The sequence below is a fragment of the Motacilla alba genome, chromosome 3 (assembly GCF_015832195.1).
Source record: "Motacilla alba alba isolate MOTALB_02 chromosome 3, Motacilla_alba_V1.0_pri, whole genome shotgun sequence".
Lineage (NCBI taxonomy): Eukaryota > Metazoa > Chordata > Aves > Passeriformes > Motacillidae > Motacilla > Motacilla alba.
The window spans coordinates 75716419-75743360 of NC_052018.1; the positions used below are offsets into that span (position 1 = coordinate 75716419).

Genomic DNA, 26942 nt, shown 5'->3' on the forward strand with positions numbered 1-26942 from the left:
TAAAAAAGGATTCAAATCCAGGCCACCCTGTCTTTGTTTCTGCAGAACCAGGAGCCAGACAGTGATTTTCTCCAAAACAACCAGAATGGTTCTATGTCTACTTCATTTCCACATTTTGATTCCCTGGTTTGCCATCCATCCCACACAACATCCTTTCCCTCTGCCTGCCAATCACTACATCACACTTCTAAAATTTATTTACCTTGCATTAGCCATATAAAGAGGGCTTTCTTCTTTTCATGGTCCTACTCAAAATGAAATCTATATTGACCTCCATATAGAACAATGATAAGAAACTAATAAACATTTAAAATACCTGCTTACATTTACACTTAAAATCTAGTTCATGGCCAATGAGAGAAATTTCCCAAAAAACTGAAATAGATTCCTTTGTTTTGTTTTGGTTTGGTTTTTTTCCCATCAGTAATTATTTAGCTACTCAAGAAATTACTTTAAAACATCTAAAATTTGAATTTTCTTTAAGGAAGTAAACACTAATGGAATTCCAGTGAAAGATATATAAGTCACTTATTATTTCCAAGTGTGAGACTAAAGCAAGACATGTACATTTGTGTAGTTATGTATCAACATATGTTGTGCCTCTGTGTGTACACACATACATGTACATGTGGGTTGACACTCTTTGCACACAGAATTATTTATGTACTTGAAATAGATTTAAATTGCACAATTCAGCCTAAATCAAGTTTGAATCTTCTCAAGTTTCTGAGGTATTTGGATCTAAGCCTGGTTTTCAACACATTAAAAAATGGGTCCTATTCAAATTTAAGAATCCATTTAAGGCTCAAACATTTCTCACCAGTAACCTTTCCCAGAGTGGCAATGAAATTTGAGCTTCGCAGATGAGACAAGGTCACATGAAAAATACAGGAACATTATGTCTCTACCGAGATGACATAGGAAGATGGCATTCAAATAAGCAATTAGGACTTCTGCTAGTGTAAATCAGCATATCTGTGTGGAAATCAAGATACCACACAAAGGAACACAACCATTTCAAACTCACATTTTTATCCTTTGTTATGAAAGGGAACAATACTAAGTCAATAAAGTAAAATTACAACTCTTTTAATTTGTTTTCTTTAAGCATTGACAGGAATTTCACTTTTTCCTCTGTGTAATCAATGAACTGCCTTTGTGTAGGTTTTTCACACAGTAACAAAGGACTGTGTACATGGATGTGAATAAATTATGAGAAATAGTAATGAGAAATCAGGAATAAGAAAGCGAAGAAACAAGTGCTACATTAGACATCTTTTATTTTTGCAATTGACCACATTCCAAGGCAAAGTTGCCCCTTTCTTATCAGCCTTTATATAGATTTCTCCTAGCTGCAGTTCCATCACTTAAACACAATAAACTATTATGCTTACATGTTAAAACATAGTTGTATTAAATGTCCTGCTGAAGACAATTAAATCCTGGTGAAAATCCTGGAAAATCCATTTTCCAGCTCTAGCCAAGGTCTGGGCAGACCTGAGCACCAAGGAGGCTGAATTGTCCTCACACCTCATCACTTAGGGGCAGTAGGAGCCACAGCATCAGCACTCATCTCTACGGCACTTGGTGTGACAGCCAGCCCTCTGCCTCTATCAGTTTGATTTGCAGTTTACCACAAGGAACTGCAATAGTTTGCACTTGAATAATAAATACATAAATAAACTGGCATGAATAACACTCCTGGGAAATCAGCAATGAATTTCCAGGTCTATTTTTTACTAGGAAAAAAAAAAAAAGGGAGAGGGAGAAAGGGAGAAGATAGATTACTGGGAGAGAATTATGCTCCAAACCTTTCCTGGTCACGGAGTATTGACAGAAAAAGAAGTGCTGAACTGTGGGCTATTTGTAGACGCATTTGTCAGTCGGTGCACAACTTCCCCAAAATCTGTACTTTGTATTTGCTTAATGCTATTAGATATGAGAAAGACTTTTAGAAAACTGAGGCATGAAAATTATATCTGAAATTAGTATTTCTGACTGTTTTTCCTTCCTCCAGGTTATTTCTACAAATCAGATAATGTGAATTCTTATCTTGTTCCCAAATCAAATAACTCCAGTGAGTGGCGAACACAGGGTTTGAAAAAGGAATCTCCAATGATCTGTGCCTCAGAGCTGCAGTTTATTCTCTTCCTCCTCAACTTTGAGGCTGCTTCATTAACTTGGACTTACATTCCAGCCTCAGCTCCTGTTGTAGAGAGAAAAAAAAAGGATGAAAGAAAACTTCATCATGATCCAGCCAGACCTTGAAAAATTAGACCCACTGAAGAAAAGAATACATTCGGAACTCGCAAAGACTTTTTTTATTGGCCTTGTAATTTCCTCACTAAACACGCTTTTAGCAGCCTACCCCTCTCAGAATCTTAATTATCTGTCGGCCCCTTATAATGGCCCCATTCATGGTTCTCCAGAGCAAAAGCACTGTGATATCACAAACACAGGAACTCAGAAGATACAGCATGTTCCTGAGGAAGGGCTGCACACCCACAGATAGCTGGCAGAGGGAATTTGCTACTTGAGAACATAATATAATACAAATATGTAGATTTTTCCCCTTCTTTCATTTCTTCCTTTTTTCCTTTTTTTCCTGTAGCAAGAAAGAAGAGATGCTGTGCCTGAGTTGTGTATAAAGGCAGGGGAAAAAAAAAAAAGCCCTCTGATATACAGTTCTGAAAGAAAGCAAATATTATAGGCTCTCCATCTCTCTCCTCCACCATTTCTGACTGTTCATTGACTACCATAAATTAATATGACTTGATATATTGTAAGGGCTGGAGACATTTTATGAGCTTCTGAAATCTTTTCCAACTGGAAATGTGAAGCATCACTTACAGTTCAAGATTTTTTTCTTTGTTTGATTTGTTTGGAAATGAACCACATTCTGAAAATATTTCATTTAAATTGAAACTAAGAATACCAAGTTGGTCAGCATCCTTGAGAACTGGACATTTTTAGTGATTCAAGCACATACTTCTACAGACCCCTTCTATGACAGAAGAAAGAAAAAAATACTACTCTATCACGAGCTCTGAGAGTCTGCTACTTCTCAAGTTCCCACTGATTAATGCTCTCCAGGTACTTTTTGTAATCAGTTTTGCTTCTTAAATTCTCAGTCTGACTTTGTCTAACAAAAAAAAAAAATTACAAAGAAAATTAGAAAAAATAACAGAACACCCTCCCTGCAAAAAAAAAAAAAAAAAAAACAACAACCAAACAAACTTTGAAAGAAACCAAAATGCAAAATACAGTCCACAAAATTATATTAAATCACATTAAATAAAAATCTTGCCAAAAAGCTGTAACTTCTGTAATATTCTGTAATGTAAGAATTATACCAAAATATTCACTGATCAGGGGAAATATCGACTTTGTGTGTCCATATTTGTCTTGGGATGACAGTTTAATTTGATATTCCAATAACAGTGGTCCCTCTTACTTCAGGATCTGCTGTCTCAGGTCTACTCATTAAAGATTGACCAAGGTCCTAGGGGTAACTTTAGGAATACCTACCAATTTTTATTTCAGCAAATGTGCTCCTTCCAGAACTGGAGGGCTAGCCAAACACCATGAGCCATATTTCTAGCTGGAATAGCAAAATAAAAGTGTTCCCAGAACAATGATAAGGATAATGAGTGGCAGAAAAAAAGAGAGGAAGAAAGTTCACACAGAGGCCTTGCAAAGTAAATTTTAATTTGGATCCAGTTCATTACACCTAAATCTTGTATTTTAATATTAAACCTGTTGTATCTAGTATGTACCAATGCAATCCAGGTGAATTTGCCATCCAGAATTTGAATCCAGAAATATCCAAATTAAAAACAAAGCAAACAAAAATAAAAAGCCCACCCACAAACAAGGATACATAGAGGCATTTGGACCTTTGAGGGTGAGTATGTATAGATAACACCACCCTGAAGACCTTCAAGCAGTAAGACAAGGATAATCATTACAAAATTGGGTTTTGGGGCAGGACTCCTTCCCAGAGTCCTGTTTTAACCTCCAGGGAGGCCACCTCAGAGAGAACTGAAAGCCAGAGGCTCCTCACACATATCCAGCAGCCTGTGCATGAACTGCTTTGAGGACCAGCTTCAGGCTGGTCATGCTCCAGGAGCCTCATGGCATGAATGTGTGCCAACCCACCACCACCACACTGGCACCTTGCAAGCAAGACAAAGGAACATAAGAGAAAGAAACAGATGTTTTCAGTCATCTGGAAAATGTGTCCTGCAGAAGAGGGTTGTGAGCAGAGTGTGTGTGTGCCAGCCTACCCAGCTGCACCTGCTCTAGACTGGTAAAGTAGCATGTCTCCACATTTCATAAATAATAAATTCCTATGTTAAAGGGGGAGATCACTAGAGAGAGTAGATTGAAGGAAAGCTCAAGTTAAACAGTGAGAAATTCACCTAATACTTGCATTTACCAACTAAAGCCCAGAGTTTTGCATCTCTAGGCAGAAAGAAATTGACCTCTTCACAGAAGTGGTGCACTGAAGATGTTTAATAAATTGCTTCAGAAGCAGAATCAGTTCTGAACTTAACACAGGTGTCTCAGGGAGGAAAAATGCACATAAAAGCACTGTGCAAACTGCTGACAGCACTAGCTATGTGAGAGACAATCAAGGTACTTAACGTTTTAAAACACATGCCCTGCATAATAACCAACACTTCCAGAAGCCTCTGTCACTCTTCCAAGCACTGAATTAAGAGAAGTGTCGCTGTATCAGGATCATAAAAGATATCCTTTAAGCCTCTTGCATAAATGCATGTGTTCTGAGATGGAGAAATGTGAACTCATATTCTTCATGTATCCAGGGGCTATTTTCCCCCTGAGAAGTTGAGGGGAAAGGGAGAGCAGGGCACCACACTATTGATTTTCTACAAACACATTTAACCTTTAGCAGCTGCTGTCAGCATTTCTAGTGCTAATACCTACAGTGAACAAAGTAGCTGGAGAAGTGCAGAGAGCTTGCTTCAGAAGTAAGGCTTAGGAAATCAGAGATTCCTCTCTCAGGCCAGGATGAATTGCTTTAATGGCCATATTGGAGATGGTATGGATGCAGGAGAGAATGGGGGAGGAGAGATGGGGAGGTGTGGGGGCAATATTTCCTGCAGAAGCATCTGCTCAATAGTTTCCCTGAGCAATTGTATCTTAGTCAACTAATAATACTCACATCTAAAATGTGCATGAATCTTCTCATGAACATTTCCCTCAATGAGTGCAGTGCAGCATCAAAGAAACAGTGCTCAGGCCACGGGTTATGGGGGCTTCCACTGCCCAGCTTCCAGGCCTGGTGAAGGCTGATGGAAGCAGGGTGACAGGAGTTCTGCAAGAAGCAGTAGTTGAAAAGGCTGGTAATAGCTTCTGTAGCCCTTCATTTCTAGGTCACTAGGTCGAATGCAGAAGCATACAAAAGTCAGCTTCATATCTCTCACAGTCACACGGAGCCCACATGAAGGGAGGCAGTGCTTTCAGGCTAGCTCCTCCCAAGCCACTGCTTGCTCCCCATTGTGAGCCCAGGCTGACTCCCTCTGGGATAGTCTCCCAAGGAACATACAACAGCAAATCAGCATATAGCTGGTGCTGCTTCCTGACACCTAAAATCCTGATTTCTGTTAGGCAGGTGATGTGTCCTCATCACAGTAAATTACAATTGTCTTTAATTCTTGACCAGCTTACCCACACTTAGGCCATTAATGTACCTCCACCGGGCATACTTCCCCCACCCTGCTGCTGCAGCTGCTGTCTGCAAAAGCAAACCAAGGGAGCAGCAGCACGAAGTCTCCCCGTGCCCCACACACTCCTCAGCAAAGTAGGTCCATGTTCAGTCCTGAAGTAAACGCAGCACCCCCCTGTCATAGCCCAGAGATGGCAAGGGCTGAGCCCCTCAGCAGAGCACCCATCCACAGCACTCGCTCCCCTCTCACTTGGCGGCGGGGACTGAGTTTTCTAAAATGTACTGGTTGCTATTTTTTTGTTGCTATTACCTCCTCCAACACAGTTTGGGCTTGCAATATTAAGACAGCTTGGGTTTACATACAGAGGGACTACAAATAGCTTTCCTGCTAAATAAGTGGTGCAAACACATCATTCGACGGTGCTGCGTGGCTCACAGGATTTATGGTCTCGCGTTTGGGATGAACAGCGCAGTTCTCTCGTGCTGTTTCCATTATGAATAATGTGGCCACGCTAAACTCACACTAATAAAACCTGAATGTATCACTGCATTGTTTGGCACTCTGTATAGGAGAAACCCATCCATTACTGAGGCGGGCACTGAAAACTCTTTGTGACAGGAGCAGCACAGGGATAGCTTCACAGCAGCTATTCAGAGCCACTTTACAGCTTCCTGAGCAGAGCCCAGGCTGGGCTGCATGCCAGCAGTGTGGAAAATGGCTGGCAGAGGCTCTGGCCACTGATTTGCAGGTCACATGAATCCCCAGGGGAAAAGGGAGCAGGTACTGAGAGCACCTGTTAGAGGGTCCTTCCTGCATGCCACTGCCCGTCTCTAACATTTGCTTCAGCCCACCTGTTGATGATTCCTCTGACAAAGCAAAATTACTAAGACTCTGCAAACTGGACAATCCCCCCACTCCTTCAGCTGCTACACAACTACTGGTGGCCACCAGGGCCTGCATGAGCACCAGGAATGTTCCAAAGAAAGCAAAGCAGGCAGCCACACCAGTGAGAGGGACAGTGCAGGCTGCTGAGACAGTGTACCCAGTGTGCTCTCTCAGAGAAGGAGTGAAGGCACCACAGACTTTCTGCTGTCTCCAGCCCAGTTGCAGGGGCAGAGCCAATGACCACAGAAGGTATGACTGCATGCCCAAGTCAGAGCTGAAACCAAAAGCAGCAAAAGCATGTACTAGCAACACTGTCTGCTTCACAGCCAAGACGCTCCAGCCTTCCTTGATAATGGCTGACATACGGTGCTTCCTGCATGTCCCATCACCAGGCTGGCCAGCCTCCTGTGTCCTGCTCCAAGCCACTTTCATTTTATGAATCCTTTAACCCTGGGGAATTACCCAAGAATATACTAACACCATCCCTTACATTTCTTCTTTATGAAGCTCCTCACAAATGTCTCCCTAAGTTGAACTGCCTTCCTTTAAAGAAACTCATGACTTTGCCACTGGATTTGCCTTTCCTCCAAGCAGTGGTATTTAGCCATGCAGAACAGCCCTGTGAGTTCACCCTACTGCCGTGGCACAAAGAGAGCCCTGATGAGAAAGTTTAAATTGAACATCTTTCAGCAGATGACAAACCTTGGCCTGCCTGAAGCCTTTGAAAGGCCAAAATGCAATGTAAATTAAAGTTCAAGGAGCTTAGAAGAAAACTATTTTAGCTTTAGGCTTTCAACCAAGCAAAGAAGAGTTAAAATTATATTTCAAACAGCAGTTCAATCATTCACTTTCCCAGTATTAATGAACGCCTCCTGCATGTTTACCCAGATAAGGCTGTGATTCACGTGGCAGGCATACCCCAGAAACTTAAAAGGTCAAAAAGATGGCAACAAAGCATTCTGTTAATATTACCTAGAATCCACTCTTTTCCTTTGGCTATTTTAGTATCAGTAAATAACTCTCTACATTTTCTGACCTAAGCATTTCCATTTGAGAAGCTTCCCAGGCTAGATGTTTCTAAAATGTTACCCAATGATTAAACACAAATCCTCAAGTGAAGAGAGCAGGTTTTATTAAATATCCCAGAGCAGTGCTGTCTGCCCACACTTATGCCCATGTCTGGCTGCTGGCTGATAAACGCCTTGGCTTCAAGATATTACTTATTAGCATGCCTGTATATTTCCACCTCACACAGTCACCCAAGGGTGATTGCTATCTGTTAATTGAATTCCGTGCCAGCAACTGTGTTTTTGTGTGCCTGCCATTATAATTTCGAGGATTGTGACTTCATTTCCTATTTACAAGTTGCAGTGATGAAAAAGTGTACTTATTTATACATAAATAAGCTCAACATTTTTGTAGCTATATGGCAGGAGGTGGGTGGAAGTCACATGTAAAATGCATAGGTGTGTCCTGTTTTTTGCCTTCCTTTTTCTCTTTCTTTTTAAAGGCACTCTGCTTTCCACCGGAAACAGAGCTGGTGTGATGGAATATATCTCCAGTGATAGAAGAGGAGGTCAGGGGAACAGAATGAGAGTCTTGAGTTTAGAGCAGAGCAACCTGAGACTGTAGAATTGCTTGGGTTGGTGCCTTCCAAGCAGTGGACTCTGTGGTGCAGCCTTACTGCAGTAATGACTGGCATACCTATCATATTTGAATCAAGCATCATTGCCTTCATCAGAGTGGTTTATGCAATGTTTTGCCCATTGTTTTAGATGTGCAAATGTCACGTGTACATTGCTTGGCTCTCCCGACTACTCTGTGAGACTGAGGTGGGAGTAGGAGGAGAAGGAAGCCAGCAGAAGAGACAGGACCCCAGCAGTTGGTCTGAGTTCTGGCCCTGGATTTCAGCAGCAGGAACCCATTCCTCAGATAGCCTTTGCTGGCCTCCAGAAAGGAGCTGAACCTTTTGAGAAGACATTGGTCCTTTTGTGTTTGGACAAGTCTGCTTCAGCAAACAAAAGAAACTCCTGAGCCACCAACCACATTTGGCTGCTGCTGCAGAAAAACATGGTCTATAATCCCTTTCAAAAACACACTGAGATCCACTTCATAATCCCTCTTGGCTTTCTTGCCCCTCAGTATGTCTGTAAGAAAGTTGTTCAAAATCCCAGTCCCTGGAAGATCAGAAGCTGATTATTAAGATCCCCAACAAGTGGCTAGTAGAAAATTACATGTAAAAAAACTTGGATGGTGTTGTAGCCACCTCAGGCTAAGGGTCTGTGGAAAACCAGGATGATCTCTTTTTGCCCAACCAATTAATGTTTGACATAAAAAACAGTCAAGCCTACAGCCAAACAAGGGCTTGTTACAGTGCACTGTATAGAGGTGGATTTCTTACTACCCACATTACTCACAGTTGCGAGCACGCCTGCTGTGAGCACTCCTATTTCCAAATGTCTCCAAAGAGAGCAAGTGAGTAATGAATTGAAGAATCCTGATCCGTTATGTCAGACACTAGACAAACACTGTTTATTTAGCATGAAATGCTATGAAAGCATTCCTTTTTAATAAAACTCTTAACTTTTCCTGATACTTGTCTATATGAGTCTCCTTCATCGCTGTTTTGCTTTACCTTTTTCCATAATCAGAATGTAGTGATATTATTGTCACTTAATATAAATATAATTAATGTCACATATTAATGTCAATTACTAGAAATACCCAGGAAGTTACAAAATGTTTTGTGAACTGGAAATAAAAGATTTGCCATCAGATTAATTTAATTATCCTGAGAAATCTTTATCCAAATGATATTACTGTAGTCCAACCTGTTTTCAGTTTATGATAACTTCTATTTACTCTGGTTTTATTAGGACATTATCAATATTCAGGATGCATATTGCTATATATTACCTTTATGAAATTTTAACTGCAGGCAAGTGTATACATCATATTCATCACTGATTCAGCTAACACTAAAAAAACCTGGCTTCAAGTATCTTCTCTTTGTGCTACAAATTCTCTATAAATTGTACTATTTTAAAAATGAAATATTCTGTTTTCAGAATAACTTCCAAGGACAAATTGTTTGCAGTGTAGTAGATGGAACAAAAGTTGCAATCTATAATTGAGATCACTCAATAATTTTTAGATTTATTTTGGCTGCTTTTAACTTGTGAAACCTTTATCCACTTAAACAGATTTTTTTTTAGATTGGATGGCATCCTCATAGCAGTTATAAATTCTGTTGAAATTAAGTTTCTGAAATTTTCTTGTTTTCTTAAAATATAGGAAAGCCCTGTGCATGCAGAAGGGCCGATAAACACATAACTGTTAAAACCCAAACTTATTGAAACCTTCTAATAATCAAATTGGTCAATGTCAGAATTAACAAAATTGAAATGTTCCAAGGGCATTGTGCAAGGGATTTGATAATATTTAACTCATGAATAGTAAATATAAATAATATATGCTCTGAAACCAAAAGAAATTAAACCAGGTCTACATTGAAACAACCAGCAGTGAGAAGAATTTTCTTCAGATTTTTAATTGCTCACATTTTTTTTTCTGTCAAAAAAATATCATCACAAACAAAATGTTCCTATGAAGTATTTCAATTCCAACAAAGCAGCATTTCCTGGTGGAAGATATTCTGGTCAGGAAAACCCTTCAACACAATTACTTCAGTCTGTCTTTGATTATACGAGAACACAGTGCTCTTTCAAATGTCTCAAATGCAAAATTAGTCCTGCTTGGTGTATGGCTCCAGCCGGAGAGGTGAATTAGTACAGGGTGTTCTCTTTCTGCAAGCTCTTGCTGTTGGGGTGGGAAAATCAGAAACATGCGCGCTGAGCCAGGTCAGTTGCTTAGGTGACCAAATCCAGGAAAAAGTACTTGCCTGGGAAACATTATAAATTTGCCTTGGTCTGATCCCAAGGCTTGGCTGGAGCCTTGGTCAGAGCTTTGGCCTGTGACACAGCGTGGGACACACGCACCCATCGCAGCTAAAGTCAGCTGGGGGCAGCCAGAGCATATCTTGTGATGACCATGGTATAAGGCACATGTGCATAATTGGGGGTTGAAATAGGATTGCACCTCACCTCTGGTGCTCCATAAATTCGAGTGCTTGCCTTTGAAAGGCTAATATTTTTTGAATGTGTTTTTTTTGTTGTATAACTGTATATAGTTTTTACTATACTACATAATTACTCATAATACATTACTGCACATGTGACTCTGCAGACAATGTTTAGACATTAAATCTTAGCTCAGTGATTGAATAGAGGGTACAGTAAAAATAAATATCCATGTATTTTGTAAATATTTGCATAATGAGCTATTTAAATGCAAGAGATTCTAACATATGTAAACAATTGGAAATACTCTCTGTGTGTAAGTCTAAAGTGATGTAAAAATATACACAACCTTCTTTAAAATAATATGATTTAGTAGTCAGACATTGCATATTTTTTAAGGCTTTATATATAACTATTGCAGGTTGTAAATACCCATTGTATTAAAAACACATTGCTTGGTACAATTAGTCAATAAACTGTGTGACTGAAAGATTCGGATGACAAGGACAGTTCAGTAAATGGACATTAGCGACTGTCCAGTTACAGTGAAAGCTCTTTGTGGTCTGCAGACTTAAAATATCCAGAGGGTTACAGGACTCAGTGTAATCAATCCCAATCCAACGAGTAACAGAGGACATAATTTCCCTCTTGTTAAAAAGCTGTCGTGTAATGTGCTGTGGAATGTCTCCCACAAAACTTTCTCCCAGCTCACTGTACAGCCATCTGTGCCATGGAAACTGGGAGGCTACCTCCCCTTCCACTGCTTGCTTTTCTGTTCTTGGTCCAGTCTTGTGCCAAAGTGGCACCTTAAAGAGGCCCCACAACCTTAGCCACAGTGTAATGTGACTCAGCATGGTTTTTGCAAAGGAAATGTAGCAGTGGAGGATGGAGAGAACAAAATTACTTTCAATGTGAAAGCTTTTTTTTTGTGTTAATAACCAGCCTGAGCTGGCTGTCAAGGAGAGAAACAATGAGCATTGTTCTTGGTAGTGAGGCTGCCTTCTGACTAATTACTGTTGCTGCAGAAAGGACCAGTGCTCTCTGCCTCTGCGCTGAGGACCAAGGCAGCTAGATCATACCCACAGTCACGCCTCTGCGCTCACACCTGATTAGAGGGAGTGAGTAGTGGATTGTTTCTGCCATCTCCCTCAGGCTTCATGACTCAGAGGGACACTGCTACAAGATGCATCCCACCACCTGTAGAGCACTCCATTTCTCTCTGTTGTAGGGGATGAGTAGAATATCCCCTGCTTTGGGAGAAACAGCACTGTTGCCAGGTGGTGCCCCTGCTGCCTCTGCCGTGATTCATGGCTACCATCACTGTCCTAAACAACTTCTATTGCAACAATTAAGGCCTGGGAGCTCCTTAAGATGATGAACTCCTGGTTCCTGAGCAGTTAATAAATGTTTGAGTCACTAATGAGCTAATTTAAGATAGTCCACAATAACGGGGTGTGACAAATAATTGGCAGAATGAAGAAATGGAAGATAATATGAGATGCCTGGGTGTGGCTGTTTATGTGAGGCATAGGGAGCAGTTTTTGACTCAGAGGCTAAGTTGTCTGGGCCAGATTTAAGGCTTTGGAAACTTCAATATGCGTTTTGGGGAGGGAAGAAGTTAATTTCATTCTGTTCTATGGGACATGTAGTTTCAAAATTAAACTCAAACACATTTTCATTAGTAATGCTCACAGTCCTCAGGCAGCTCTGAATTTTTAAAACCTCACTTTCAAACTCCTACATTGCATTCCAAAGAGGTTGTGTCCAACTCATGACAAGCCCTGTGCAAAAAAAAAAAAATATTTTCTGCACAAGCATTCCACATGCCTGGAGGCAGAAAAAAAGGGGTTTCTGAAATGCCACACACAAGAAAGACATTTGGGTTGTGGGGGAGAGTCTCTCAGTGTGCAAACCACAATCATAGTCATAATTCTTACACCTTCCAACAATCAACCCACAAAGATGACATTCCTCAGAAATGCTTTTCAGAGATTTTCTCCTCACCTTGAATAAAGATAACATTTACACTGCTCTTTCTCATTGAGCAGCTATTCTTAAAACCAAGATGTGCTCTTGACTAACCTATTTCCAAAGGAAACTTGAACAGCTAAAACCCATACCTTCTGCAGACCAAGGAAAAAGTATAGTCAGTATTCCACTCCTTTCTCAGTCTCCATAAAATGAAATGTTATTATTTTAAAAATTTATAATTAAAATAAAATTTAATTAATATAGGGTAATGTTATGGAGAATAAAATCTCCCTATTCTACGACCCCCAAAAAAGGCTCTGAAATTAAATTGCTCTGTTAGAGGAAAGCATCCCAGATCTTCATCACAAATGTGTGAGCATGAAATGCATTTGACAAAGCCTGCAAAACAAAAAAATTTCCATTCCATATATCAGACTTTTCCAGTCTTCTCTCTCACTGTCTTTACTGATATGACTAGTATCTGCTTCAAACCAATTCTCTTTTAAGAGCAAAAGGCTGAGGTGGACTCAGCTTATGTCTGAATGTGTGTCCTAACAAAGAGTGGTTGAAACTCAAGGGCTCTCAGACATCTCCTCCCATCCATGCTCTTATCATGTATTCCACCACAGCACTATATTTACAAGGACTTGCAATTGTGTAGCTGAACTTGTGCACTCATGGTACACTGCACAAGTTAAAAATTCTGAGCAAACTAAGTCTGTCTCATCCCACAGGCTTCTTCCAAAGTACAGCTCCCCAGAAATATACACGAGGGATTAAGCTATTGCTGTCATTTGCACCTTCACTCACACCACTGGGACTTAAAATCATTCAACAAACTTTGTCTCTGGGTGGAGCAGTGTTCATCTCCACAGGATGGACACAGAAAATGGACACTGACATGCCTGAATCCTGAGGGCCTGGCTTCAAGCAAGCATGTGTCCTCATGTTTGTGAAGACAAGTTTAAGAGAGGGTAAAAGCAATCAGTCATAGCTTTTTGTTCAGCACGTAGGAACAGGCACCCTGCTTGTGGAGTCTGAAGAAGGAAAGGTAGTGCATTTTAGAGGCAGATTATCTGCGTCTGCACTAGCAGCCCTTAATACTCCAGCAATGAAAGGTCTAATTGAGGCTGTATAATTATCTCCTCACGATGTACAATGAAATGTGCACTCCCTTGGTGGATATCATTGATGAAAAGCTAGTTCAGGAAAATGCTGAGATATATGGCAGGATCAATTTTATTTCTAATGGTTTTTAACATTTCATCTATACATTTAACAGGCTGAAGCAGGGGGAAATAAATATTATGTTAGTGACTGTCATGGAATGAGGCTGCGCTTTTCATTAAAAATATAAAGGGAAAACAACCATCACCATTTTATGGCTATCATAATTTGTTTCACATACATTTATTCAATACTAAGGTGTACTAAAATATTTAACTGGTAAATAAAAATACCTAAAATACCTATAGACTTGTAAAGAGATCTTCAAATCTCCTGGACAAAGACTTGAAGAAAGTGGATTTATTTTATGTTAACTGTCTTGTAATACTTACATGAGTCAATATTAAAAAGATAGATACATATATATAGTAACAAATAAAATTATCTCTTTATCTATGCATGAATTCCATATAGCAAAAATGTACTAAAAATATTAATCTCAAACATTATTTTGCATTGCTCTGTTTTTTTGTTTTATTGATATTAACAATATTTGCCTCCACATAAAGTCTATTTTGCAAATTTTATTACCACGTCATGCAAACTTAAATCACAAATTTGAGCCCAGACATCAGTCCTAAATTCCCCCCCTACAGAGCAGTTTAGACTTCATTCTTAAAGAACTAGAAAGATAAAAGCTTAGTAATGCATTTTTTTTCCTTTTAATGTATGGAATACATGCTACAATCTGGAGGCAAGAGTACAACATCTTTTATATGATAGCTTATCATTTGGTCTCTTAAACATGAGACATCAATACCATTAATGTGTAAATAAATAAATAAATAAACCAAAAGGAAGTAAAAATCAGACATGCATTGTGTCTAGGGGTTTTGGTTTTATTTGGACCTATCAACCTCGGGTAAGGATCAAGACTTTTCTACTGAGGATTTTACCCTGTGGATGTTTATTTTTCTGCTATGTAATTTGATGCTGCTCTTGGTTTTGGCATCAATACGTTAAAAGTTAAATTTATGTCAGCTCAAACAGATCAACTATCAGATGTTGCTATTAACTTTGACATCAAAATCATTAAGAAATTGCCATCATGTAAATTAATTATCAGAATTGTATTGGCATGAATGCATAATGATATTACTCATGGAAATAATTAAAGAAAATGCACAGTGAAAAATGCATTAGAATAATGGCACAAAATGTCATTACTCTGGCTTCTTGACAACTAAATGCTATTAGTTTTCAGCACAGTGAACTTTAAGGTTAACTCAAAGAGTCAGGGAAGTCCACTGCAGAGCTCAAGCTGCTCTTATTTGTGCCTTTATTTATTCAGTATATGAGACTGAATTAATACGTGTGAAAACTAACTTTTTTAACTTGTCAAATAAAGCTTTTTGTCACTCTAGGAGAGATTACAACAAAACAAACAAAGAAAACCTAAATCAAAACAAACACAAAGCAGTAGAATTACTTATAACACTGTTATCCAAATGTATATGTTCTTTTGTTGTTGCCAATGTCAGGTCTCAAGGGACCTGAGACACAGCAAAGTTGTTAAAATTTTAGGATTTTCCAGAGCACACAGGAGTAATAATTAACAAAAAACTATTTAGGCTGTGACCTTCCACCCCCTACCCAAAAGGTCACTACTACTGATCAGTGCTCAAGGAGAGAGAGTTGTGATTATGGAGCATGCGTATGTTCTCTTAATTTAATGTGTAATGGACTGAGTTATTTTGGGGTTTTTATCAACAGTAAAACACAGTCCACCAGTCCACTCTAAGAGAATAAACTAATGACTCAGTGATGCATGCCAGCTTACTCATCAGCTGGACACATTTCTTTTCAATGTCTCTCTCCATTCCCTCTCAAGTCAATGGAAAAGTTCTCTTTCTCTCTCAGTCATGGTTTTGTACTTGATCCAGAAATTATATTATAGAAATAATGAAAAAAGGCAGTAATTTCTGGGCTTGTTGCCTTCCATCTTTATTAGACTAAGCACACTCCACTACCCCCCCAACACAGAAGTTCACATCCTAAAAATAAAATTCAATGTTTTAAACAGTAAAGTATGGAGGGGAAAAGCGTTATTTACCATGCTATAGCCAGTTAATCCTAATGACACTCAGAAAAAAAGGAATATTTCCAGGATATATGTGGAGGGCTAGGAAACAGGACATCTCTGAGCTGTTTATGGCCCTATCCTTGTTTTTCTACATAACTTCAGGCGAGTCACTCAAATGACTTGCCTTAATTTTTTCCCTGTTGCCAAAGTGCTAACACAAAGAGAACACAAAAAAAAAAAAATGGGGCAAAGAATCCATGGTTAAAATGCCAAAACCCACCCCATAAATAAAAATTATTCAAGCTACCTAACCATGGACAAATAAGCAAACCCTACAAAATGTCTCTGAAAATTTGCAGAAGAGTCATTTGTGACCTAAATGTACAAAGTCTTCAGCTGGATCTGCCAGCATAGACTCCTGCATGTCTGAGGAGTCCCTTGTAAATCTCTGTTTGGAGCCTCATTGTCACTGCACTCTCCAGTCTTGACATAATGAATCTCAACTCAGAAATGGGACACAACAGGAAGGCAATCTACATGTCACTGATACCAAAGGTTTGGGTGCTGTCTAGACCTCCTGGCAGTTCAGAGCTTATTTTCTCTTGTTTGCTTTGGGGGACTGGGAGAGACACAGATCAAAAATTTTTAGAGCAGCCAAAGTTTCTGGGAGAAATTTGGATGATAATTAATATGACAGCTATGGCAAAAATAATTTTTAAAAAATACTTGAGAGTTATTCATGGATATCTTTAAACTTTATAAGTTGCCTTGGGGACAGTGGGCTTTTCAGGTATGCTTTGACTTTTTATGGTGAAATACAGACATTTTACTTGAAACAGTTTGTTTAATGATGCCTTGAGCCTTTTAATTCTGTTTAACAGTCTAAGCTTTGCTTCTAATCCATCAATAGATAGGTCAAACTTGTACCCATAATTTAAAGTTATGTTAATAAGATCTATGACATGTCTTGCGACGTTTTATTGATAATATGTAATGTATTATAAGTATCATGAGCTTGCAGAGCTGCTGTCACTCAGGGTTTTGCATAGAAGGTATTAGATCTCCAAAGCACGCTGCTGCAGTGAAAAAAGGACTTTAAATAAATAGGCTGGCACAATCCTGACTTCAAAGGGACAGTCTATAAATTCACAAAAAAGATTTACTCTGTAATTCAAGCCTGAATCAACACAGGACTTATACTGTGTAACTAAGAAGGGACACACCATGGGGTAGGCTGTTTATAGTGGGGACAATATTGTAATGCAGAGGTTGTTTTCCAGGCACATCTTTTCTAATTACATTGATTGACACCTCCCACTTACAGTCACATACACACACTGAGATTAACTGCAATAGTTGCTACACGATAAATTTATTTAGGGAAAATATTGAGTGTTTATTTAGTGCTTTTTAATGTAATTTAGCAGCTGGGGAAAAAAAAAAGATGGCAACAACACCATCATGTGACTTCATTAATTCTCCATGCAACATGGCAAAGCAGCTTCTGCACTATGTCTGTGAGGCCTTGGAGATACAGTAGCTGCATCTGGATTAGAATGAACATCTGTAAATTTGCTAGCTTACTCATAGTTTATAGCCACATTTACTTGTGTGAGTTTACCATGTCCTACAGATGATATTTTTCACTCCCCTGCTGTTTGTTGATGGTATAAAACCTTCCTGGGAAAGGGCAGACAGTACATTACTTAGGGAGCAATAAAACCCTGCAGAGACAGTCTTTTTGACATAATCTGAACATGTAATTCACTCAAGGAGTTGTTTTTTCTCCACACAAAATTTAGCAATGCAATTTACTAAAAATTAGCTTGCTTTGTTCATATGTATATAGTAAAAAGATTAAAAAATTACAAACAATACAGGATACGTTCATCCAGTTAATTCCAGTTTTACAGGTGTTAGGACCTGCAAAAATACAACTCCCTCCAAAGAATTAATCCATGTCTGTGTTATGGCACCCGTATTTGTTGTTGTTGTATGATCAGCAGAAGTCCTGGCTCATGTCACCCACTCTCAGAGCTGTACCTGACTTTCAGAGGTCAAGATCATGTTACCTCTCATCTTCTCCTATATGAGTGAAGGAAACATGTTCTTGCCAGCTCCTTTGATCTCTGCCTACAGAGCTGTTGTTTAACAAGTAAGGGTGTATTAAGAATGTGATTTGCTAACCACAGACAGCAAAATCAAATGTTTTACCCTGCAAGCTGGAGTTGCAATTCATCTTTCCTCTTTAAGACCAGAACAGAAACACACAGCCCAGTGTTTAGGCAGGTGGAAGAAAAAAGATGCATAGTGTGTCTGTCCTTCAGAAATACCTCCTTGCAGTTTTAGCTAGTGTGATTAACTGTAAGATTTCTGACCTGGGTTGGTTTGGAGAGCAACGCTGCAGTTGCTTTCCTAAGAGGCAATGTTACGAATTATCATTTGCTACTAACTGAAAAGAAGGGATTATGGACAAGTGTTAGAAGTGGCCCTTTAAGGACTGCAACTCCTTGGTCCTTCTGCCTGCTCTACTCAGCATCTTAAGTCTTTGAGCAAATAATTTTAGCCCTTTTACACCTGAGACTACAAACCTACAAAGCAGTTGCTCCCACAGGAGTGCTGAGTCTAAATACATATTTTTAAAGAGCTTTTTGATTTGCAGGCACAACTTATTCTAAAACAGATTATATCTTCTGTCCAGGCTCATGGGCTGTGAGATAGAAAAGAGCTAATGCTGAAGAGCCAGCAAAGCCATTATTGTCTGTAGTGCTGGGGACTCCTACAATTACAGTTTGCTCTTCCAATTAACCTCTCCAAACACACAGAAGGTGTCACACATCCTCATTGCTCTTTCTGTGCTCATGTTGTCCCAATATGACCAGTGATTCTAAGGGAGAGCCCGGCTGCCTCAAGGTGAGCCAGGCAGGCACACAGTGGGGGCCAAAGCCCTTATGATGTTTTGTGTGAAACAGGGATGGAAGCAGCCTGTGGGCTGTTAGAAAAGACTACTGAGATCTCGAGCTGCTTTCTTAACTATGATATTTTTCTATCCAAACCTACTTTATCTCCCCAGTTCATATTGCATGAGTGCTACCCTATTCAAGCAGGTTTTGAAGAAGTGTACTTGAAGTGATGAGCTTGGCTGGGCTGCAGAACAGTGGGCCAAAGCCCTCTAGCTCCTCTCATCTCCCCCTTTCGCCACAGCATTCAAGTGGGTTAACAGGCCCCCTAAAACGGTGACTTCATCCATCTCACAGCTCCTCTCACCAAAGCCATGATGCTTGCTTAGTCCTTCACCTCAGTCCTCCTCGGCCTGATTTCAACACCAGAGCAACATATGCCACATGAATCTAGGAATGCCTGGCTGCCTGGCCATGCTGAAGAGATGGGATGTCATGGGATGGAAGGGGATGGAAAGCAGTGTACCTGGGCAGCAAAGGTCCCCTCATTTTAGACAGAACGATCCTGATTTACACAATCAGAGACAAAAGCATAATCAACCCTGTTCTGATTAATTGCAGTGGAAATGGTAAGAACCTATCAGTGCAGCAGCCAAGAGAGCTTAAAACTAAATATAACCTACGGGAGAGGAAGGGAGGATGAGCCTTTGAAAACACTTTCCTGAAGTGAAACAGGAATCTAGGGAAGTTTTACTCTCTTCTCCCCACTCTGTCAGTCTGGGCAGTGAAATGGGAGTTCCTGCCTCCCCTCTCAGATAGAAGTGCCACTCGCATCCTTGGGATGAACAGCTGGGACCGTCCTGCTATCACCTCCCTGCGCTTCCTCACCACTTTAAAATTAGCACCGCTGTGATCAGGCAGCAGCGGAAGAAATGCTCACCCACTGCTTGCCACGGCGTTCAGAGCTGATCACTAAAGCAGCACCTGCCTCCAGGAGCCAGGGAGTTTGCAACACCCCGTGTCTCCAGCAGCTCAGGGCTGGGACTTGCTGTGCGAGCAGAAGGTTTCACCCACCAGAGAGCTCCTGCTGCTGCTGGCACCGCTCACGTCTGCCGGGGCTGGCTCCGCGCTCCGTGTGAAGCAGCCGGGGAGGCAGAAGTGACTCCACAGTCATAAATAGCAGAGCCGGTCGGAGCTGAGGAAGATGATTCAATGAGATATTTTGGTTGCATTTTTATGAAGGCAGCAAGACTATCTAGAGAAGTTATTTTTAGTGGGTTGAGCCCCATGATGCTCATCAGTAGGCACACACACTGCCAGGGCAGGAAACATGTAGAGTAAAACCACCCCGAGGGTGCAAGGACGCATCCAGACTAAGTTGCAATTCAGAGAAGGGCTTCCTGTAAACTCTGAGCTCCAGAAACTTCAGGGAGCAGATTTCACAAAGAGACCTCAGCAACACAAAAAGTCCATTCAGCCCTTCCTGGTTCATCCTGATAAATGCTTCGTTTCTGGTTTAACAGCAAATTGAAATTGATTAAGCCAGTATCGATATTGTCCTACAAGGTACAGAGAAGCTGAACTCATTTGGGATAAATTCCAAGAAAGAGCAACATTCATGCACGCAAACAGACACACACCATTTAAAATAGATTCATCTGGGATGCATAAAACCTGAAAAACATTCATTAGAACTGGAAAAGGAAACACTATTAATCAGCTCTAGGCTTCTTTTTACTCGGTAGAAGAAAACTTCAGTCAGATAATTTTTTAAACACACATAAACTCTTCAAATTCTCATTGGAAGAATTAGCCAGCTAACTTGCTGTAAATATGAGGAGGTGGGAAAAGAAGCAAATGAAAGGGGTTGGGGGCCAGATTATTTTTATTTTTTTAATTTGCATTCAACAGGAGAAAGATTTATGCATGAGATGCAAATTGCTATGCGTTATTTACACATCTGAAGAAAAACAAATCTTGAATGTAAATGCTTAGAGGGCATATTTTTAAATATGAAAGTGGTAACATTATTATAATGTTTATAACTTCCACACTGTTTAAAGGAGATTAAATAGGGGAAAAATTAGCCCTTTTATTTAAATTATAGAGTCCTCACTAAATATTAGGGCAGAAATCAAATATGAACATCTGGGTGTTTCCATTCTTGAGAGTCTTTTAGAGTAATTTTTTCACCTTGCAGTTGGTCCTATCCAAAATATCCCAGTGGGTTAGCAACTGGAGAGGGCAACAGCCATTTACAGCATTTTTGTTTCCATCATGAAATACTACGCATGTCTTCAGACAATTAAGAAACAGAAGTACCGTTTAAAAACAAGTCCACTCCATAAGCAGTCCAGATTGAGTAGTAGGATATATATGACCTGTAGCTGAACAGTCTCCTTAGAATGAGGTGAGTAGCACTGAATTCTGCAATGAATGAGCAAACAAAGCTATAAACCAAGAAGAAAACAACAAGAATGGGAAAAAGATGAGATAAGAGCAAGTGATGGCACCTAGAAGACACAGCATTGCTTAGCTGATCCGTATCACTGAACTGTGCATTTTCCAGTTCTCTTTGGAAAATTTAAAGGATTTCTGCTGTACTAGAACTGCTCAATCTTTCATGTATTCGTTTCTGGAGCCAGAAAGCTATTATGTATGTTTTTACTGAGAGAAAATCAAGGTAATAAGACCTGAATTATCAAATCCATATGTGCTTGACTCCTGTCAGCTTCTAAAACCTTTGATTGTCTGCACCACAGACTCATTAAAAAGCAAAGAGGTTTGTGTGCCTTTATGTTCTTACCACTTTTGAAAAAGTGACTTGCAATGCTGCCAATCTAAGGGGCTCAAATGTCGTGATACCAGACTGCATAAGCCAAAAATTAACTATGGAATTGCCATTTTAGCTTGCTTTTTGGCTTTGTGAGAGCTGGATGGAGGATATTCTTTTCCTTCAGCTGCCCTGTGTGAGCTGGACCTTAGAGTCACCTTTCCTTCATCAGAGCACATCTCACCAGTGAGCATGCTAGTGTAAGATCTGAGTACACAAAACAAGTGTTTTTGTAACACACAGCAGTGACTGTCCACAGCAACTACTCTCAGGTAGCTCTGCCCACTGCAGAAAGAAATCAGTGCAAGTCTAGACTGTGTCCTGCAGGGCAAGGAGCCTTGCAAGCACACATTTCACAAACTGAATCAAAATATCCATATAGAGCACCAAAAGATTAGAAGAGGTCTTGGAAAAGGCATGAGGGATATTCCCTATCCAACTTCCTATTAAATCAGGCAAGAGAATTTCTAGTGTGATAAAGAGTGGTCAAAATGAAAGGAAACCAAATCATTAGTCATGACCACTCACTTTTTGAATGTCACTTCATAAACACATTAAAACTGAGTGAGAAAGCACCCACGTTTGCAGCCAAAGATGTGGAGGAGGGTTTTGTGGTTGTGGTTTTTATGGGTATCCACATGGCTAATTCACATCATGTTTTTGTTGATCTTTTAATATTTATGTCCAGATGCCCCTGTAAGCTTCCAGATGTTTTTGCACAGACATCAAATATGTTTGCATAGAAATTACTAAAAGAAAGTTTGAGGCATTTCAAAGGCCTGAGAATAAAAAAAAGACAAAGTGGCTTTTGTTGCTAAAAGATTTAATTGTCTCTTTTTCTTTTCTAATTTTTATTTTATTGTTACTATTATCTCTTATTGTTATTTTAATTATTTCTTTATAAACCATTTATCAGCCTACTAACCAAAAGTGGAACCCAATCCATCTACTCTGAGTGTCCTGTTTAAGTGCTGCCTCTGAAAATTTTAAGTTTCTGTTGTCAGATGACAGCTACATTTTCTAGCAAGGAAATTAATTATTTTTACAAATAAATAAATACTTTCACAGGTGATCTATCCATATAACTTAATCACCGATTCAGTCTTCACTCTGTTCCTGAGGTTTAAGCCAGAAATATTCCTCTGCAAAAGAGAAGAGACTGAAGGAGCATGGGCTACTATGTTCCTGCTGGCCTTTTAGGTTCACTCCTGAAGCAGTGGGCTCTACCTTCCTGCCTGGTGGCACAGCATGGTCCTTCAGGAAGCTTCACAGACCCCCCCTGGGGAAGGAGGCAGAAGTGAGCTGCGTGTCCATCGCTGCTTTCACTGCACCAGAGCTCTGGCTCACAGGAAGACCTTGTTGCCCCAGAGCATCTGCTTCCAAGAATAGATATGCAACTAAAACAGCCATCATAGTGCATTCAGGCTAATTAGGAAATTAGCTAACACTTGCAAGTGTCGGCAGGGAAGGGACTCCTAGGAAGTCTGGACAGCAGACAGGGATTCTAGATGAGATGCAGACTTGTATGGGCTGGAGTTAGGCAGGCTTAAACTCTTCAAGTTATGTGTTCTGGCAACTATAAAGCAACCTCATGCTTTCCCGTGTTTCTGTGTTGTGTTGGGAAAAAAGCCCCAAACAACTAAAACCAAATGTAATCCAAGTGCCAAGTGTGTAGGAAAAGAAAGAAAACCTATCTTAATGCTCGTAATTATACCATATGCTAGAACAACACAGTGAAAAAAGACCTGTTTTCCTCTAGAGTGAGAAGATATCACAGGAGGTGATTTGTTTAGCACCAATGCTCAAAGTGACAGTCCAGCTGCCAAGTTCAGTGGCTTCTGTGAAAGAAAACAGGCAGTCTTGTACTTTATGTGCTGAATGTTCACTGTAGTACCTATTTTGGTCCCTAAAATAGTCAACAAGAGTTTTGCCAGTGAGTTTAATGGGGCGAAGATTTTTCCTTTGGCCAGCAGCAGCAGGAGCAGCTTCACTGCTCTTGTGGACTGGTGTGTCCCTGGATTTTCCCACAGAGCTTCACAGAGACAGAGGTGGGTGGCAAACACATCTGCATGAGTTATATTTGTATTTAGTCAGCTACAAGTGAAATTACACCATAATGTACTTAGGGAAGGATTTTTCACTGAGAAACAAACATTAAAGTGTGTGTTTGTCAATATTTTCTGTTAATTGACTAAGGATTGAAAGCAAATATCTACATCCCAGACAGCAGTGTGAGGTGGAGATAGTCAACCACTCTAAACTGGCTTAGATACCAGAAGAAATATGAAATGCGGCAGCATTATTTCAAACTCCCACTCAGTTAGAGCTAGCTCAGGCATCTCCCTCTGTTACCTTGTAACCTGCAGTATATTCTGATGCTATGACATGGAGAAAAATTTCACAGAGCAAACAGCTGGGAAACCATAAGATATATTTGAAGTTATTTTTCAGAAAAATATATCAGAACTTGCTAGAGCAATTATTTCCTTTGCACATCTTTCATAGTCTCAGCTCACCTATTTAGCTCAAAAATTATATTAAAAGAAAAAGAAAAAGAAAAAGAAAAAGGATTAATCTGATTAGCATCAGGAAATCCATGCAGACATTGTTCCACACTGCTACTATCAAATGTCTTAAGTCCATAAAACCAAACACAAAAACCTCTAAATGCAATCTGTGACCTTTAAAAGGCAAAACAAAACTAAACCACATCTGAAAGCTCTGGGTCAGGTGTTCAGCTGTTGAGAAACACTGTGGTTTCCTTGAGTCCACTGAAGCAAAGCTCCCACACATTAACCACAAAAAAGCTGTAATGAGTTGCACCAGTTATAGTATTCACTGAAAAGGGAACTCCTCACAAGCCTTCCTGGAGCTGGTGATTCTTAGGCAATTCAGGTTTCTTACCTAAATGATCTGCCCCCAAAATTTATGGATTCATCTTACAAACACAGCCAGCCCTGGAAGCTGCACTTACTGTAGCTATTGCCAACACTGACCATGAAGCTCCACTTTATGCTTCTCAGCAGCAGAACCACGTATTTGCCTTTTGTTGCTTGGCATTTGCTAATGATTTGTCCAGAGTCAAGAGAACATTTTTTTCCCATAGCACTGGCTTGAAGCATTTTAGCCTCTGTTTATTACAATTATTTTTTTATCTTCCCTTGTAACATCAGGCTTTGATCACTGTCAGGGACTGATTAATGAGCAAGATGGACATGAGATGTCCTCTGGGAAGGCAATTCTTATGATTCATTTACAGTCATGGCATCTGTTTACATCCTACTTTAAGGGCCCATTTCATCATACAGTAGTGGCCAAGAGGCATGTCCCTGGAAATCAGTATTTGTCATATGGGAAGCAAGACAAAACTTTACCTAGTCAGACTGCCGAGGGAAGTGATAGAGCTTAATTGTGAGCAGAGTGGTACAGCTGGGTTGGTAATTGGACTAGATGATCTTAAAGGTCTTTTCAAACTTTGACAAATCTGTGATTCTATTTATGAATACTCTGTCTGCTTTGGTCTTGCTCAGTGCTCCCAACTTGTCATGGCAAGCAGTTTGACCAAGACTCAAAATGAAGGGCATACAAACTCATGAGTTTGTAGTGGTTCATTTACGAATTTTTCCTTCCTTTTTTTTTTTTTTTTGTTTTTCTTTTTTTGTTTTTTGTTTGTTTGTTTTTGATAACAAGCAATGTTTAGCAATGAAAAGTAAGTTTCACTATAATATAAGTAACCACAGCATTAAAATGACTGAAGCTCCTTTAAATAAAGGACATCAAGGGGATGTGGGCTCATCTGTAGCTGGGCACCAAAATTACCCCAGTTCTTCCCTCACTTTGCCACTTCTAGCCAGGCAGGAAGTCATTAAAAAAGGCCAGGGTGTACATACCTGGTAGGATAAAGCTGCCTGGAGAGTCTCATGAAAGAAGGGAGCCACATCTCTAGGCTGCAGTTGATAATCATGTCTCTTTTAATTAGGACTCTGTCCTGGCTGTATCACAGCATTGGAGGCTTTCTTCTGTGCCATGACACTCAGGAGTCTTTTGCCCATGTCAAGCCCTGGCAGTACAGCTCAGGAGAGGGACCGCAGCAGGGTCCTGTGTAAACACTGAAGGTGTAGCCCAGGGTACAGCAGGTCAAGGGGGAAGGACTGTGCAGCCCTCTGTTACAGCCCTGAAGGGTTTATCTCTTATTTTCTTACAGGTCTAAAAAGGTATTTTAAGACTTTCAAACAGGGAGGGAAAAAAGAAAAAAAAAAAAAAAGGATAAAAAATAACTCTAATTGCAAATAGTGGCACAAAACCTGTACTGTTCAGTCAGCCTTTTTCTACCAGGTAGTAGCTTAACTGTCTGTTTTTAAAAACTATTGCCTTGCCCTGTTAGATTCGATATCTGTCACATGATTAATGTGCTGGTGTCTTATTAACTGGTGTTAGAGGAGCTTCTGTACTCACCACCACCCCCCTTCTCTCACCCCTTTTGTAAAAACCTCAGTGCAATCCAGCTGCTCTGACTGGAGGGTACTGCACCTTCCGACAAAACATCATAAAGAGCAAAGAATTACCATTTCCAAGTAATCCATCCCATAAATCAACCCTCACATTTTGTTCTGAGGATGGTGAGGGACTCTGTGAGTTCTCCCTGTGTTCACATTCACATGACTGTCTGTCTTCAGAAGGAAGAATATGGAAAAAATGGGTGCAGAGGAGAAATCAGAAATGGCTAAATCATTCTAGCATCTGATTGATCTTATCTGGACCTCCCTGGCTGCAACAATAATTTGAGACTGTTGAAAATTGCCACCTTATCTGATTGGTGGTCTTACCAGCTGCTATTTTATCGGGGCCCAGCTGGATGAGAAAAGCAGGATGTGGCACGACCTTGGTATCTCAGCGCCTGACCTCAATATCTAATCAGTTGGATGCCTCGCTGAGGCTGCCTTGGGATGCTGTGCATGTCCCTTCTGGCACCAACTCATTCAAAAGATGTTTGCTTCACACTGGTGTTAGCCCCCAGCACACAAACAGAGCACATCCCAGCACATCACTGCCCTGCCTGATAATGCTGCAGCACCTGAGGTTTAACATGCTTTTCTGTAAAGCTTTGGCAGCCTTGTTCCCAAAAAGGTTAGTTTGCAGGACTGCACACAGTCAGCAACATGTCAGCATCCTGCTGGCATGGCAGCCAAGGCAAAGCAAGTCCTCCACACTCATTTCCTTGGCTTTGTGTGAGCTGTACAGTAACGCCCATCAGCACAGGGAACATTACCAGCAGAGCGGCACACCGTAGACACTGCCACGGGCACTGCAATAGGGAGAAACTGAGTCTTG

General features: G+C 40.2%; 1 protein-coding gene and 1 long non-coding RNA gene across 2 annotated transcripts in view; both read right to left on the bottom strand.

Annotated features, from left to right (window-relative positions):
• Positions 1-26942, bottom strand: part of LOC119698574 — a 341074-nt gene that overhangs the window by 143253 nt on the left and 170879 nt on the right. The gene's annotated exons all lie outside the window — the stretch shown is intronic.
• LOC119698577 lies at positions 1264-20009 on the bottom strand. The gene is made up of 2 exons (XR_005256180.1): positions 19719-20009; positions 1264-2206 (listed from the first exon to the last, which is right to left on the bottom strand). It is a non-coding gene; the product is annotated as an uncharacterized LOC119698577 (long non-coding RNA).